Source organism: Strix aluco, chromosome 25 (assembly GCF_031877795.1).
Source record: "Strix aluco isolate bStrAlu1 chromosome 25, bStrAlu1.hap1, whole genome shotgun sequence".
Lineage (NCBI taxonomy): Eukaryota > Metazoa > Chordata > Aves > Strigiformes > Strigidae > Strix > Strix aluco.
In genome coordinates this window covers 7,250,701-7,264,472 of record NC_133955.1, presented here as the reverse complement: position 1 = coordinate 7,264,472, position 13,772 = coordinate 7,250,701, and the positions used below count along the sequence as shown (strand labels likewise).

Genomic DNA, 13,772 nt, shown 5'->3' with positions numbered 1-13,772 from the left:
CATGCTGCCTTGCTGGACTAGGCTCAGCTAGACCAGGCTTAGCTGGACCACGGTGCTTCTGGGTTTTTGGAGCAGCGTGGCCATGCTGCTGGGGCCTGGCTTTGCCCCCCTGTTTGGAGGCGTTCCCAAGCCCTTCTAGGCCAATGCAGACAATAACCAGCGTGGCCCTGGGGTGGGTGAGGCTGCTCCTCGCTTTGGGCCCCCTGCAGCTCCCAGGTATTTTTCCAACACTTGTGCGAGGCCGGGGGGTGGCTGCGTGGCGAGCTGCTCCATCCTAAGGAGGGATCCCTGGGCGCCCCGTGGCGGATGGCAGGGCTGGCTGTGGCCCCCGTGGCTTTGGCAGGCCCCACGGGGTGCAAGGGTTGGGGCGTTTCGGGGGCTCAGCGGCACATGTGTGCAGCTTTTGCTCTGCCGGTGAAACTGAGTTATCAGCTCCATTTCGCAGATGGGGAAACTGAGGATCAGGGAGCTCGAGCATCGCTCTCCCCACCAGAACTGGGGGGTGAGGGGTGTTTAGGGGGTCAGAGGTGGGAATGGAAACCAGCAGCCCGAGCTGCTGGGGGGCTGTACCCTAAGAAACGAGGGACACTGAGGGAGCTTTTATCTCCGTCACTGCTTGGCCACCCGGGGGGGGGCGCAGCCTTTCGCCGTGAGGCAGCCCCCGGTGCTGCCCGCTCTCGGTTGGGGCGGGGCGGGGGGGGATGGCTCGGCGGAGGGGGGGTGGCCGCGCTTCCCCACACCCCCGTTGCTGCGGGGGGCGGGCTGAGCCCCGCTGCCCGGCCGGGGAAGGGTTAATCGCGGGGAGCGGGGGCGGCGCGGGGGCGGGAGCGGAGCGGGGAGCGCGGAGCGCGCCCGGGGCCGGCGGCGGCGGATGCCGGGGAGGGCGGGGGGGAGCCGGGGCTGGCCGAGCTCTCGGGCAGCGGCTGCGGAGGTATGAGAGGCCGGCGGAGCTGAGCTGAGCCGAGCCGGGGGAGGCTGAGGGGCTGCGGGAAGGCGGAGGAGGAGGAGGAGCGGGCGCCCGGCCCTGGATTTCCACGGTGGCGGGGGCCGTGTGGATTACCCCGCCGTGAGCCGGGGAGCCGGCACCCCGAGGAAGGCGGGAGGCACCGGAGCTGCGAGGGCTGGTGAGTGGCGGGGGGGTTCTGCCTCCCCCAAACCCCCTTTCCCGGGGGGGTACCCCTGGGGTTGGGGCTCCCTCGGGCATCCCCGCTGCCGCGGTCCTGGCGGGGGGCGGCCGGGAAGGTGCAGGGGGGAAGGTTTGGGCTCGTGTCGTGTGTGTGCCCCCCATATCCCCGCCCGTGCCCCCCATATCCCCGCCCGTGCCCCCCGCGGCTGCCTGACGCGGGTGGCACCGAGGGCTGCAGCCGGCGGGGAGGTGCTCGGCGGGACCCGGGGGGGCTGCGCCAAGGGCAGCGGCTTTGCCCGAGAGGGGACTGGTTCGGGGGGGGCTGCCCCCGAGAAAGGATGGTTCGGGGGGGTGGGGATGCCCCCGGAGGATGCTGCCCCGGGGGTGCTCGCAGAGGGGCGTGAAGAAAACCCCCCCAAAGCCCCCTGTGCCCGGCTATATCCCCCCCCACCCCCGTTCCGTTTTAGGTGCGTATTCACCTTTATACATTTATGTATTTTCTCGTTAATTCCGTTGTCGTTTGCTACCACTCAGTTACGGTCTGGAGCAGTCGATGCACCAGAATAAACTCGTTTCCATAAAAAGTTACTGTTGGCAAGGAGGGACTTTTACAAAAGCACCCCTGAATCTTGGGGAAAAAATCCTCATTAAAACTTTCCTAAATCCTTGCAAGGCCCTTTCTGAAAGGCAGAGAGGGGGGAGGGAAGGCAAATGCACTTGTGCTCCCTTCAGGGAAATGCAAACTCCTGGCTCATGGTCCAGGTCCCCTCCAGCCCAGTGGCTTGTGCCTGGTGTGTGCTGGCCAGGGCAGAGGCTGCTCTGGGCAAGTGCTGGCCACACTGGCCTCCTGTCCCGGTCCTGGCTTGCCGTGACCTCCGTTTAACCTGGCACCGTCAGGCGTTACAGGCTTTGTCTCCATTCAAGCTATGGCCAATACTTCCACGTTCCTGGAGGTGAAGTGAATGATGTTCAATTAATCTGTGTTCTAAGGGGTATCAGAAAGTCAATAGGTTAATATTAAGTGAGGTGAATAGTAAGTGGTAGAGGGAAAAAAACTGTGTCTGTGACCTACAGTTCAAGATACTGGCTTGGAGGTGAGAGAATGTGAAGTTAGCGGAGTACCATGATGCAAAAAGCTACTGCTGACAGGGTTTCCCTGTTATGTGCTGAGCACTTGATGCTTCACTGGTGGCTTGGATGTGTTTAATAGATCTCAGCTGACTTGGGGAAATGGTCTTGTCTCTCCTTCTCCGGATGGCTTCATTGATACGGTGTCTAAAAGTTAAATCAAATGACCTACTTTACAGCTGAAAGGCAGATGCCTCAGAAGAAATCTGTGCCATCTTCAGAACAGATGTTTAGCCTTTTTCCTTTAACACAGAGGTGTTAGATCCTTTAAAATGTGCTATTTTTTTGTCTTTATTGCTGTCCTTTTGCCATTTGTCGTCACTTTGAGGACCCTCAAAGCTTCAATGTGATGTTTTGGGGTGGTGCAGGGAACCGGGGAAAATAGCTTTGATTTAAGAAACTTGGTGCAAGCAATGAGTAATGTGGATGTACAACTGCCGTTGTGAAATGGCTTATCTAGCAAACCAGTCATCTTTCTCAACTCTTCTAACCATCTCCATGGTGCTCGTTGCAAAAAGATAAAGTAACCCAATTTACTCTTCATTGTCTTTATAGTGTTCTTTGATGTAATTAATCGTGGAGTTTCCCCCCGGCTTATAACAAGCTTGTGTGGTGGAAACAGGTAACAGATGCTGCATAAGATCTGCACTCGATCCACCAAAATGATAGAAACGCTTTTCCCAGTGCTCTTACCGGGCTGGGTCTTGCTCTTCGTGTTAACCCTGAGCTTCCCCTGCCTCTCGGCAGAAGGGAACTTCGGGGGGATGCAGAAGAGAAAATGCAGACCCAGGCTGGCAGCAGGAGCCTGGAGAAGAGGTGACTGCTACTGCCCTGTGCTCTTTAACTCTCTTCAGCAAATTGCATTAGTATGTGACAAATTGGCTTGCAAAGCAGCTAAATGGAAATGACATTTGGAGCTGTTTGCTGCGCAGACCCTGTGGTGTCTGAGAGAAACATGTGATTTGCGGTACCTTCCCGAGATCGCCAATTTAACTACTGCCACGAGGCTTTCCAGAACTTACTTCGGGAACTCCTGTTGCAGCTAAATGTGGGAGTCTCGAGCACGTCTTGGAATAATTGCCCAACAGCTAGGGCAGCTGGAGGTGCGGGCTGTCTCATGCCGTAGGCAGCTTGTATGAAGAACTGGGCTAGGAAAGGCAGCAGAAGCTAATACAGAGAAATTGCGTGGGGCATGTGGCGAGAAGGCTTAAGGAGGAAAGCCGTGCTTGTGGGCTGGTGTCGGTGTGACGCTTTCTGTGGGAGCTGGGCTGCGTCTCGGAAGCACCTTTGTTCGGCTGAGGTTGTTTTAGTGACTCTCGGAGGAGCGGACGGCGCTGTACCGCAACAGGGAAGCGTACACCTGCCTCTCATCCCGCTTCTCGGAGCATCTACCCGTCTGCCTGAACACGGCAGTGATCAAGCTGTTTTAATTGGCCCCTCTGCAGTTTGAACGATAAATATGTAATGGGGGAGAGTGCCCCCCTCTTTCCGCATGGCGTTGAGGCTGTCATTTTTGACGGGGAAGCGTGTGCTCTCTGCTCGCCTCGTCCCTGCACGCTCGGGCGCCGCGCTCGCTCCAGCCCGTCTCTTACAGCGTGTGAAAATTGTGCTCCCCCATCTGTGTTTGGCATCCTTAAAAAGAAAGAAAAAAGATGAACCTGAGCACGCAGTGCTCCTGAGACAGGCCCCTTCACATTTCTAAACACTCTTGATTATTCAGCTAATCTTTATTTCATGGGCCTGTTACAAGAAACACAAACGGGGGAGAAAGTAGAAGGCGGTGACACATTTAAAATACACAAGAAAAGTGCTGGCAGGAATATAATCGTTCTTATTCCAGCAATATGAAATATTTATAGGCCTAAGTTGTGGCAAGATTCTCTGCCCCCCCTCCCACCTAACTCTGAAATGTTTTTCCCAGTGGAATAGTGACTGGGGGGTGCAGCAGAGCCCCATCCGCCCCCAGCTGTCTGCAGGGCAGGGGCACCCGGCTGGCCGCACCCGGCCGGGCACAGCGTCCGTCTGTCCGTCCCTGTGGAAGGGGCAGGAGGACCGCAGCACGCTGGCCAAGCTGCCCAGCTCGTCCAGGGAGCGCAGCATTGTGTTACAGTCTGTTAACTCGAAATAATTCAGAAGCGTCCCCTCTGCGAGCCTGTGAAAAGCCCCCTTTGAGGTGCCCGTGTTTTGTAGGAGCCCACTGCTCCCCCAGGGCATTCTGCTATTAATTCATTAGATCTGAGGGTTTCTTCTCTCTTCCCCCCTCTTTTCTTCCCACCCCCCCCCCCCCCCCCCCCCCGGCAATTCAAACAGTGATGAATGGACAAAAATCCCTCAAGGGAAACATTTTTTCACTTAGTTACAAAGATTTCATGGCTAATTAGAGTAAATGTGGTTTTTAGAGTGTTAATCTCTTAACCAGCTTGGCTAGGAGGCCACCGCCACAACAGCAAAGGGGAGGGCAAGGGGGAACCAAGGGGGAAAAGGTGCTACCGAGTTCTTCCTGGGGCTGAGCCACGAACGCTGCTGCCCGGATCGGGTGCGTCTTTATCACCCAGAGCATCCCGTGTGCTCTGCTGACGGGGTGCCCACCTTCCTCCCAGGGTGAGGGGCGAGGGAACGGCTCGGCTCTGCGAGACTTGAAGGCGGTTTGGTCTGAGGAGGCCACGAGCTCTTTGTCTGCAAAAGTGGTGTAGAGGGAGCCTCGGGGATGAAAAGCAAAGGGGGAACAAAAGCAGAATTGAGGGCAGCGTGCTGTCCCTGGGCAGCAGAGGCGGCCACCCGGGGCTTGTGTTCAGATTCTTTCTCTGCAATGAAAATATATGTATTTACTGGGTGGTTTAGTGCCAGTGAGGGAGATGGGCTGCGAGCGGATGCCTCGGGCCAGGTCCCCACGTGCCGCTGTGCCAACCCTCTCGGGGCGGCCACGACACGCTCCGGCTTGCGGGTGAAGCACATGGTCCGGGTGGCACCTTATCGTCACAGGCAGATGTTTCGCTGACGGAAGTCATCCCCGCTTTGCTGCCGTGAAGGGGATTCATCCTTGATGTCTGCTGTCTTCTTCCTCCCTCCTCCAGTCCTCCTCGTCTGCGCCGCCTCCACGACATCTGCCTTTCCAGCCTGCTTTTGACTTCACCCCAATGGTTCTGGCAAAACGGGGTGAGCGATTCGTGGCTCCCTGCTGCAGCCCACCGCCTGCCCTGGGCAGCAGGGCCGGCCACCACTGGTGCAGAGAGAGCTGGGGAGGAGATGGGAGTGGGATGTGGGCTTGAAATTCCTTCTCATCCCACTAGAGGGGATCCTCAGGATCAGGCTGGCGGAGCCCAACAGAAATAAGAACATAAACCCAGCAGCTGGCAGAGCTGCAGCTTCTGGCTGGTGCGTGGGCCCCGGCCCTGGGAGGGACAGGACAGATCACAGGGGCTGCAGGTCTGACCCGGCACTTGTGGGTGGGGAGCAGGAGGATTTTGGTGCTTTTCAGAAATTCCCGGCCGAGGCAGGCTGGCCGTGGCTGCCTCTCCCTGCTCCTTATCCAGAACAGTGTGGCTCCCCAGCGTGGCTTGTGGCTCCTCAGCCCGCTGTGGCCTGAGCCCAAGCGCCAGGGGCTGCTCGGGTGGGGGCAAGGCTGCTTTAGCAGGACTTCACCAAGAAAGCACAAGTTTACCAAACGCACGAGTGCAGCAGTGACATACCTCATCTGCCGCGTGTTCTCTGCTGGGTTTTGAGCCTGAATTATGATCTGTCTGTGCATTTCGGGGGGCCCGAGCGATGCCGTCAGCCTGAGGCTGGCTGCTGCGTGGCGGGGGGCTGCCAAGGACAGGGTGCTGGGAAAGAGGTGCCCTCCCCTCCGTTATCGGATAGAGCCCATCTCATGTTTCTCGCCGTAATCGCAGCTTCTGTTTGGGTGAAATCGAACTGGGAGGTGGTGATGGGGGGGGGGGGGGCGGGGGGGCAGGGGGAATGAAAAGCGAGATAAATGTATCGTATTATGAAAATTTAATCCTGCTTTGCCTGGGCTAAAATTACATTCAGAGGAGGAGATAAAAGGCATCAGAGTCACATTATAAAAAAAAAAAGTCCAGATCATCTCCAAAGGCAGAGCGATAGCGAGCCTGGGAGAGCCCTGCGAGCCAGGGCCCCGGCTGTGCCAGGGTAGCAGCAAGTGCTGCTCCGTCCTGCCCCGGGACCAGTCCTGCCCGCTGTCTGGGGCTGCGCTGACGGTGCTCCCTGCATGCACAGAACCATCTCGCCACTTGGCAGAGGAGATGGTTTTTCCAAGAAACAGGTCCACTAGGGAAATTTTGTTATCCCACTGATGCATGTCTACCTTGGCTCCCTGCGCCATGTGCCTTTGTCTCCTGGGGGTTCCTTAAAATCACGGTGCAGAGGAACAGCCCCGTCAGGCGATGGGCTCCGGGCCAGCTGGGGACCTGCTGGAGCACAGGGGACCTGCAGAGGCTCTGCTCTTCAGAAGTCCTGCCTAGCCCAGCCATTCCTACTGCTCCTCTGGTGGGGCAGATGGCAGCAGTGGTGGGAAGAGCCCAGAGCCCCTCCCCAGCCCCGTGCGGTTTGTGGGGTCCGAGGACCCGTGTGTGTTGTGCTTGGTGTGACAGCAGCTTCTCTGGCAGGAACATCCCGGGATCGCAGCCCTTTTCCTGCTCCGGCACCACTTCCCCGCTTCATAAAAGTGAAAGGTGACGTCTGAGTAAATATTACACTGACCTCTCACCTCACCTCCTCCCGCTGCCGCTGCTCCTTCCCCAGGGCTCATTAACGGAGCCGCCGGCTGACCCGGGGGCCTCAGCGCTGCGCTCGGAGCGCGGCAGGGGCTCGGCGCTGGAGCCCGAGTCCGGTGGCTGGGAGCTGGACGGGAAGGACAGTCTCCTTCCTGGCTGCCGCTGAGGCTGAACCTCCTCCCGAGCGTGGTAAGTGGATGTTAGACCAGGCTTTGCTCGTGTCGGTGGGGAGCGGCGTGGGCTCTCCCGGTGGGTGCCGGTGCCACATAACACTGTAGCTGCACTCGCGACCTGGCTGTGGCCGCTGATGTTGGTGGGAGCAAGGAGAGGTGCAGTTTTAGGGTGGTGCTGCTCTACCAAAAGCCTCCGTGGGGACGATGACACCAGCAAAAATCTATGTGAGCAGGAGGCTGTTCAGAGGAGTGGGCGCAGGCAGGAGGAGCTGAGCGTGGACCCGGCCTCTGCCCCTCTGTGGTGAATGGGGGGGGCTCCCCGAGGGCTGGACCACTGGCTCCCACCTGCTGTGGCCTCGACTCGGTCACGGGGCTCAGCAGCGGGAGTGCTGGGATGTGTGGGGGGAAGCCCTCGGGGTGCATAGGCAAATTTGACTCCATTTTCCCAGCAGAGGGATGGTTGGATGGGAGAGTGATAGTCCTCGGAGAGGCCGTTCTCTGCGCCTATCAGGGAAGGTTGAAGGAAACAGCTTATTTTGCTTTCAGCTCCTGGCTGGCTCTTCTATTTGGAAAACAGCAGCTTTAATTCCTGCAGCAGCTCGGTGTCAGGCTCCGGAGCCCCGTTTCCCTGTACCGTGTCTCGGGAAGCGGCGCGGCACCGGGGAAAACAGGAAACCTCTGGGGCAGCGCTGGGCTCTGCCGCCCGTGACGTGCGCCGGGAAGGAAGCGGATCCACCACGGCTGGTCCAGGAGCCGCTGTCAGACCCTGACTCAGCGTGGAGTAAGTTCCTCGTGTTATTTCCAGGCTCAGCGAGCCTGAGAACAAACGCCTCCCGGAGAGATTTATGTGTAGTTTTTCCTCCGGTTTCATGTCATCGGTAAGAGAGAGCCCGGAGCGATGCCTCGTATGCGGCGTGGCGCGCTGGAGGTGGTGGAGGAAACGGGGCATCCAGCGAGAGAAGGGCAGAAAACTGGAGGCGTGCAGGGGGTTTTCCTCAGTGTTCGTGCGTGACATCAGTCTGGTTTGTTAACCTGGGAATGAGCTTCTGAAAAGTGAGTTTGAGCTCTGAGGTTTTGAGATTAATTATAATGCTTAAAACAAGGCTTTGAATTCTTATTTGCTTCCTGGTAGCTGGGCTTTCAGAGTTTACCTTGTCAAGATTTTCTTTATAGCCCAAAGTGGCTGTTTCCCCCTCCAGGAGCGGGAAGCTTTGATTCTGGGAATTGGGTGTTGGAAAAGCAGGTGCTGTAAGGAACGTGTGTGTGTCAGTAGCAGCGCTAAAACCTCCCAAGTCATGTTACTGGAACGGGCCATTTCCCGTTTCTTTAAGAATATCACAAAAGCAGCAGCGAGTGCAGCAGACCGCAGTGGGCTGGTTGCTTGCCCAGGTAGCCAGATACGAGGGTTTCATGTGTAGCCAGTTCATGTGAAGAGCGTTGTGCCCGGTGGCTGGGTAGATTTATTGATGTCAGAGCAGAGAAATGGTGAGTTGGCTGCTTAACAGGGATGTTACAGTTCAACTCCATAAAACACGCAGGCTGTCTCCTTTACTCATTCATTTGCCAAGTCCCCAAAAAGTCGCAGTGACAGGGGCAGAGGATGGAGCACTGTCCTTATGATATTTCCTGCCTTTGCTGGTTTATGTCACAGCCTGTAATGTTGTTTAAACAAAAAAAAAAGCCTGTGAATTTCCTTTTCATTTTTAATGGAAGTGTGAGAGGTGGGGTGGGGAGGAAAAGGGAGCATGCCTGTAGGTTTCCTAACTGTCTAAATTATTCTTACGCTGAAGCTTTGCCATCTCACAGATTTTAAATCAGCACTGAAGGTAAAACATGGGAGCTGCTGCCCTCCTGGTGTCGAGAGGGGCCGAGCGTGGTTGGGGTGGTGCAGCTCTGATGGGGGTGTAGAAGCACAGTGGGGTCCCAGCAGCAACCCCTGGGCTAGTGCTGGTTGTTCTGTGTGGTTCAGGGGACAGCCGGGCGTGACTCTGTTTTCGAAGCACCTCGGTTATCCTGGGTTTTGTTGAGGAGGGACCGATGTAGTAGGCACCTGCTTTATCCCAATGCACACGCACAGGGGAGCGCTGGTTTGTCAGCGTACACGGATACAGATGGTACCTGTGCTACCGCAGGCCCCAAACACTTCTGCTGTTTTCATTTTATTAAGTGTTGATGCTGAGGGTAGGGCACAAGTAAGAACAAAGATGCCTAAACCCCCTCCTTCCTTCAGCCATTGACTCTGGGAGATGTAGGGCAGCCGGAAAGGCGTGACCGCTTGCGGGGGTCAGACTGCTAGGTGTGGGCTGGGGTTTCTTCAGGGTTTTTCTGAGTCGGTTTGTTGTGTGTTGAGTACTTTCCAGAGATGCTGCTGATGGACTTACGGGGGGGGAAAAGCTCTTCTCAAAATCTGGAGAAAGCAAACTGAGAGTAAGATCTTCTCAAAGTCCACCTTGGAATGAGAAATGCTTCTGCGTTCACCCTAAACCTTCTAAAAATTCTGACCTTTGATGTCTGCCCCTCTGTATTTCCAAATCAATTTAAACCTTACAGAGGCATCATTCGCTGCGTCACAGAAGCCGGAATGAAAAACATCCACGGTAAGTAATCTATTTGGCTGAGAGATGATGCGACAGCAAAAGGCTCACTGCCGGCTATTTCTCTCCTAGTTGTTATAAAGTTTCCTCTGCAGTTCGCGAGGAGTTAATTGCACGCGGTGATGAGCCCTTCTCTGATCTGTGGACTGGGGTGTGTTTGGCTCCACTGGCAGATGAGGAGCCTTATGGAGCAGGAATTGTGTTAAAGGCCCATTTGGTTGTAACAGGTTTTAGACTGTCTTTAAAATCTCATAGCAACCAAGGAGCGTGGGCAAGCACTCCGGAGTTCAGTGGAAGAAAGAGGCAGGAGCCCCTTTGCTTGTCCACTGGGATATAATAAGGTGCTGGTACAAGTGCTTGCGTAACTGGGCTTTTCAAGGCGTAAATTGTGTGACGGGCAAATCTGTTCCGTTGGTTCCACCAAATAAATTTTCTGACTTGGAGGTGGCCACAACTTGTCTTGGGCTGAGCTGAGAAGTGCTAGAACAAGTTCTCAGAAAGAAACAAAAGCAGGGGCTCTTTTAAGGACTTCCAAGGATGTTGTATAACTTGTTTAAAAAAATAAGCCCTGCCCAGGGTACTGGGTCAGTGGGAGGTTTAACCTCAGGAGTGACAGGTTGGGTGGGTTTGCACTGACTTTGCAGATGGAGTTTTTCATTTCTGAGTGTGAATTCAGCAACATGGTTTTTTTTAACCATTCAATTCCTTGCAGACTTGCACAAAATGAGCTGTATGTCAATCCTATTCCTGATACGAGATCTAATTTAAGTAAAGATATGGTCTCCCTGGGTGTGAGTCCTGCCAGCACAGGGCTTTGGGCAGCTCACCTTCCTTGCCAGCACCTGCTCTCACACTGTCCTTTTGTGAGCTGTGAAGACCTATTGAAAACCAAACAATTTTGGCTTGATTTCCTTCTCCTCCCAAGATTTAAAAAAAGAAGTGTTTTTCCCACAAACAGTGCAAATTTTGACATGAGAGAAAGCAAAATATTGACTCATTTCTTCATCCCTGACAATTCCTGTTACGTTCTCTGCAAATTTCCATTATAAACATGACACTTTGCCACATTATCTGCTTTAGCCATCTTGTTACTGAAGAGGATTTAGTATTAATTTCCTTGTTGTTTAGTTTTTCTCATGTATGTGGGATCGTTTGGTTAACAATTTTATGAATCTTAATGTAAGTCGGTTGGGCTTTGCTTCTGACATCTAAAAAGACAATGGGAGCAACACTGAAGTGATCCTGGAAAATGCACCAGTTTTCCTCAGAGCTCCATGGAAACTCAAACTGGGGAGTTTCTTTCTGACAAAGCATTTCAACCCTGTTGTTTGAGTGGAAGTTCTGCAACTTTCAGGCCATGGATAGCTCCAATCATTGAGTTTTGTCTTCGAGCTTGATAGAAATGTTTTGTGGATCTGGAAGACCAATAAGTGGTTGTAAAGGAGACACTTTTCAAATCGAACCAGCTGAAAGCATTCTTACAGCCTGCATGGTTCTCCCGCGTTGCTGTATTTGGTAGAACAAACTCCTCGGTGGCTGCAGCCTTCCTTCGGTCTGCCAAAACGTCGGCGAAGTCCACAAATTCAGCTGTAGCTTCTCTCCTTCCTAGATCCTCCGTATGTTTTATGGAACCAATGAAACTGCATTATCAGTTCGTGACCCTCAGCCCCTGGGTGACGCACTGGTCGGGGGTGATGGGGTGGTGGTGGTCTGTGCGGGTCGCGTGTGCCTGGCCCAGCCTTGGGCTTCTGCAGTGCCCGGGAGGTGGGAGCGGCAGGGACGGGGCCGCTGCTCGGGTGGGACTGGGGACGGCTCCACGGAGGGGTGTTGAAGTAAAGGGTGTGCGAGGAGCTCTCCAAGCAGGCAGGCTTTCTGCATTCCTGTGAAATATGGCCTTACAAGTCCTTGAAGGATTTATTGTTTTCCGGGCACTGCTGGATCCAGTCCGATAGGCTGGATATAGGAAGGAAATGACTCAGTTGCTCTACAGACAAGTGCAGCTTTGAAATTCAAAGAGGCAGGAGACAGCTGAGAGGCTCCAACTCATTCCCATCGGGAGTCAGGTCCCTGCGTGTCTGTTATTCATTGTGCACAGCACTTGGGGGTTGCAGCGGGTGGGGAGCGGGAGGCTCTGCTGGGCAGCGCTTGCGCCGCGACCTGGCCGATGCCTCAAAACCCTCCGGCATGAGGATGCTGCGGCAGAGCAGGTGACAGCAAGTGGAGCTGGGGGCAGGCGGAGGGGAGGGGGCTGCCGGTGCCACGGTGAGGCCAGTCTGTGGTGGTAGGAGCAGCCCCCCTCCTTGCAGACGAGCCGTGTGAGGAGTTGGGGACCCCCAGCTCCCGGGTCTCCTTTCCTCTCAGCCACGTTGTGTGGAGCTGGCCCCGCCGTCCCCGGTGTTTGCGCTCTGGTCTGAGCCGTGCAGGGATTTGTATAGCTAATGATCTTGTAAGACAAGCTCAGGCTTTTGGGACCTCTTGCCCATCAAGGTGTCAAGTCCCTCTTTAGCCTTGTTCTGTAACATCTGGCTGATGTCAGATGCGGACATAAGCAAATGCTTTTTCCATCCTATTATCAGCTTGGTTGAAGAGAGAGAAGTTTTTAAATGACAGAAAGATCCTTAGCAAAGAAACAAGAGTTAGTGTTAAAAATAAAGAAAACAAGACAGCTTGTTTCATCTAAACAGAAGGGTTATTAAACAGGCTTGAATTAATCAGTGATCTGCCAGAGCTCTGAAATTGAAAAGCAGGGCAGAGGAGCATGGAGCAGAGGAGTGGGAAGCAGCCACTTTCTCGAGGAGACGTTGAGGTCCGAATGCTGCAGGAGAGGAGGTGATCTTCAGCTGATGGTGGGGTGGAGGTGAGATGGCTCCAGGCTTTGGGGTCCTTGGCTGCACCTCAGAACACAAGACTGGGGGTACCTGGCTGCCAGCACTGGGAGCCCCCCCCGGGCACTGGGACCCCGCTGGGTGCTGATGCACAGGACGCGCTGGGATCCTGCTGTCCGCGAGCTCTGCCATGGTTGGTGCTTGTCCTGCTCAGTGAAGCAGGCTGGGCAGGGAATGAAGGGGCTTTACATTTCCCAGGGTTCAGGCACCTTGAAATGCTTTCAAAATCGGCATCGAGCACCCCAGCGATGCACATAAAAGGACAAGCAACCCTGTGTGAAGAGGCTTCGAGAGGGAGAGGCACTTCCTTCACGTCGCTGATGGAGCTGGCGTTGATTGCAGTTCATAGCACATACTTCCACTAAGACAGGCCTGACGAGGGCTGGTTAATGGTCCCTGAAGGGTTCTTCAGTGCTGTGTGGCTCTCTCCTGCATCAGCCTGCCTGCTTCAGTTTTGTTGTTAATTTAAGGGCTTTTGCAGTTGTGTTCTGCCTTTCCGAATCCTCGTGATCCCACGGTGGTACCTGGATGATAATTTCTTCCCCTCCTGCAGTGGGAATGCCACCATGGTGACTGGCAGCTGAAATCTGGAGCGAAGCAGGGAGCCACTGTTGCTGGTCATGGCCAGGGGTGAACCTCTCTCCTCCTGCCCCCGTTTGGAGCCGTAGCCCCCCTGCCCTCCCAGTGCGATGGGGGAAGGTGCAGTGATGGACAGCACGATGGCCTGCGGCTGTGTAGGCTGGATGTGGTGGTTATTACTCATAATCTGAAAAAATACTCCCGTTGTGGAGTGGCATGGAGCATCGTAACCAGTAAACACCTCTGGAATGGGGAAACCTGACTGAATGTGCACACAGGCAGTGGTGTGCTCTTAATAATTTCAGTGCTGCTGGCTGAGTGAAATCTATAGCTGCACAGTTGGGGATTCAGCATCTCAGAACCTAACGTTAACAAATGTACAATTTCCTGGTTTACTTAGGTAACAGCACTGTGGCTACTGTGTAAATACATCTGGCTGCCGTAGGGAGTGTTGGGGATAACGAACACCACTCGCTGTACAGGGCTGGCACAGCCAAAGGATTTCTGTTTCAGGATTTCTGTTTAATGGAGTGGCTGGGGACCCATTTAATTTG

General features: G+C 54.9%; 1 protein-coding gene across 2 annotated transcripts in view; it reads left to right on the top strand.

Annotated features, from left to right (window-relative positions):
* Positions 1–943: 943 nt before the first annotated feature.
* Positions 944–13,772, top strand: part of PLXNA2 (plexin A2) — a 175,191-nt gene continuing 162,362 nt past the window's right edge. For both annotated transcript variants that reach the window (XR_012626410.1, XM_074850385.1), the window contains exon 1: positions 944–1,124. The gene's annotated coding sequence lies outside the window, so the exon portion shown is untranslated. The remainder of the gene's footprint in view (positions 1,125–13,772) is intronic.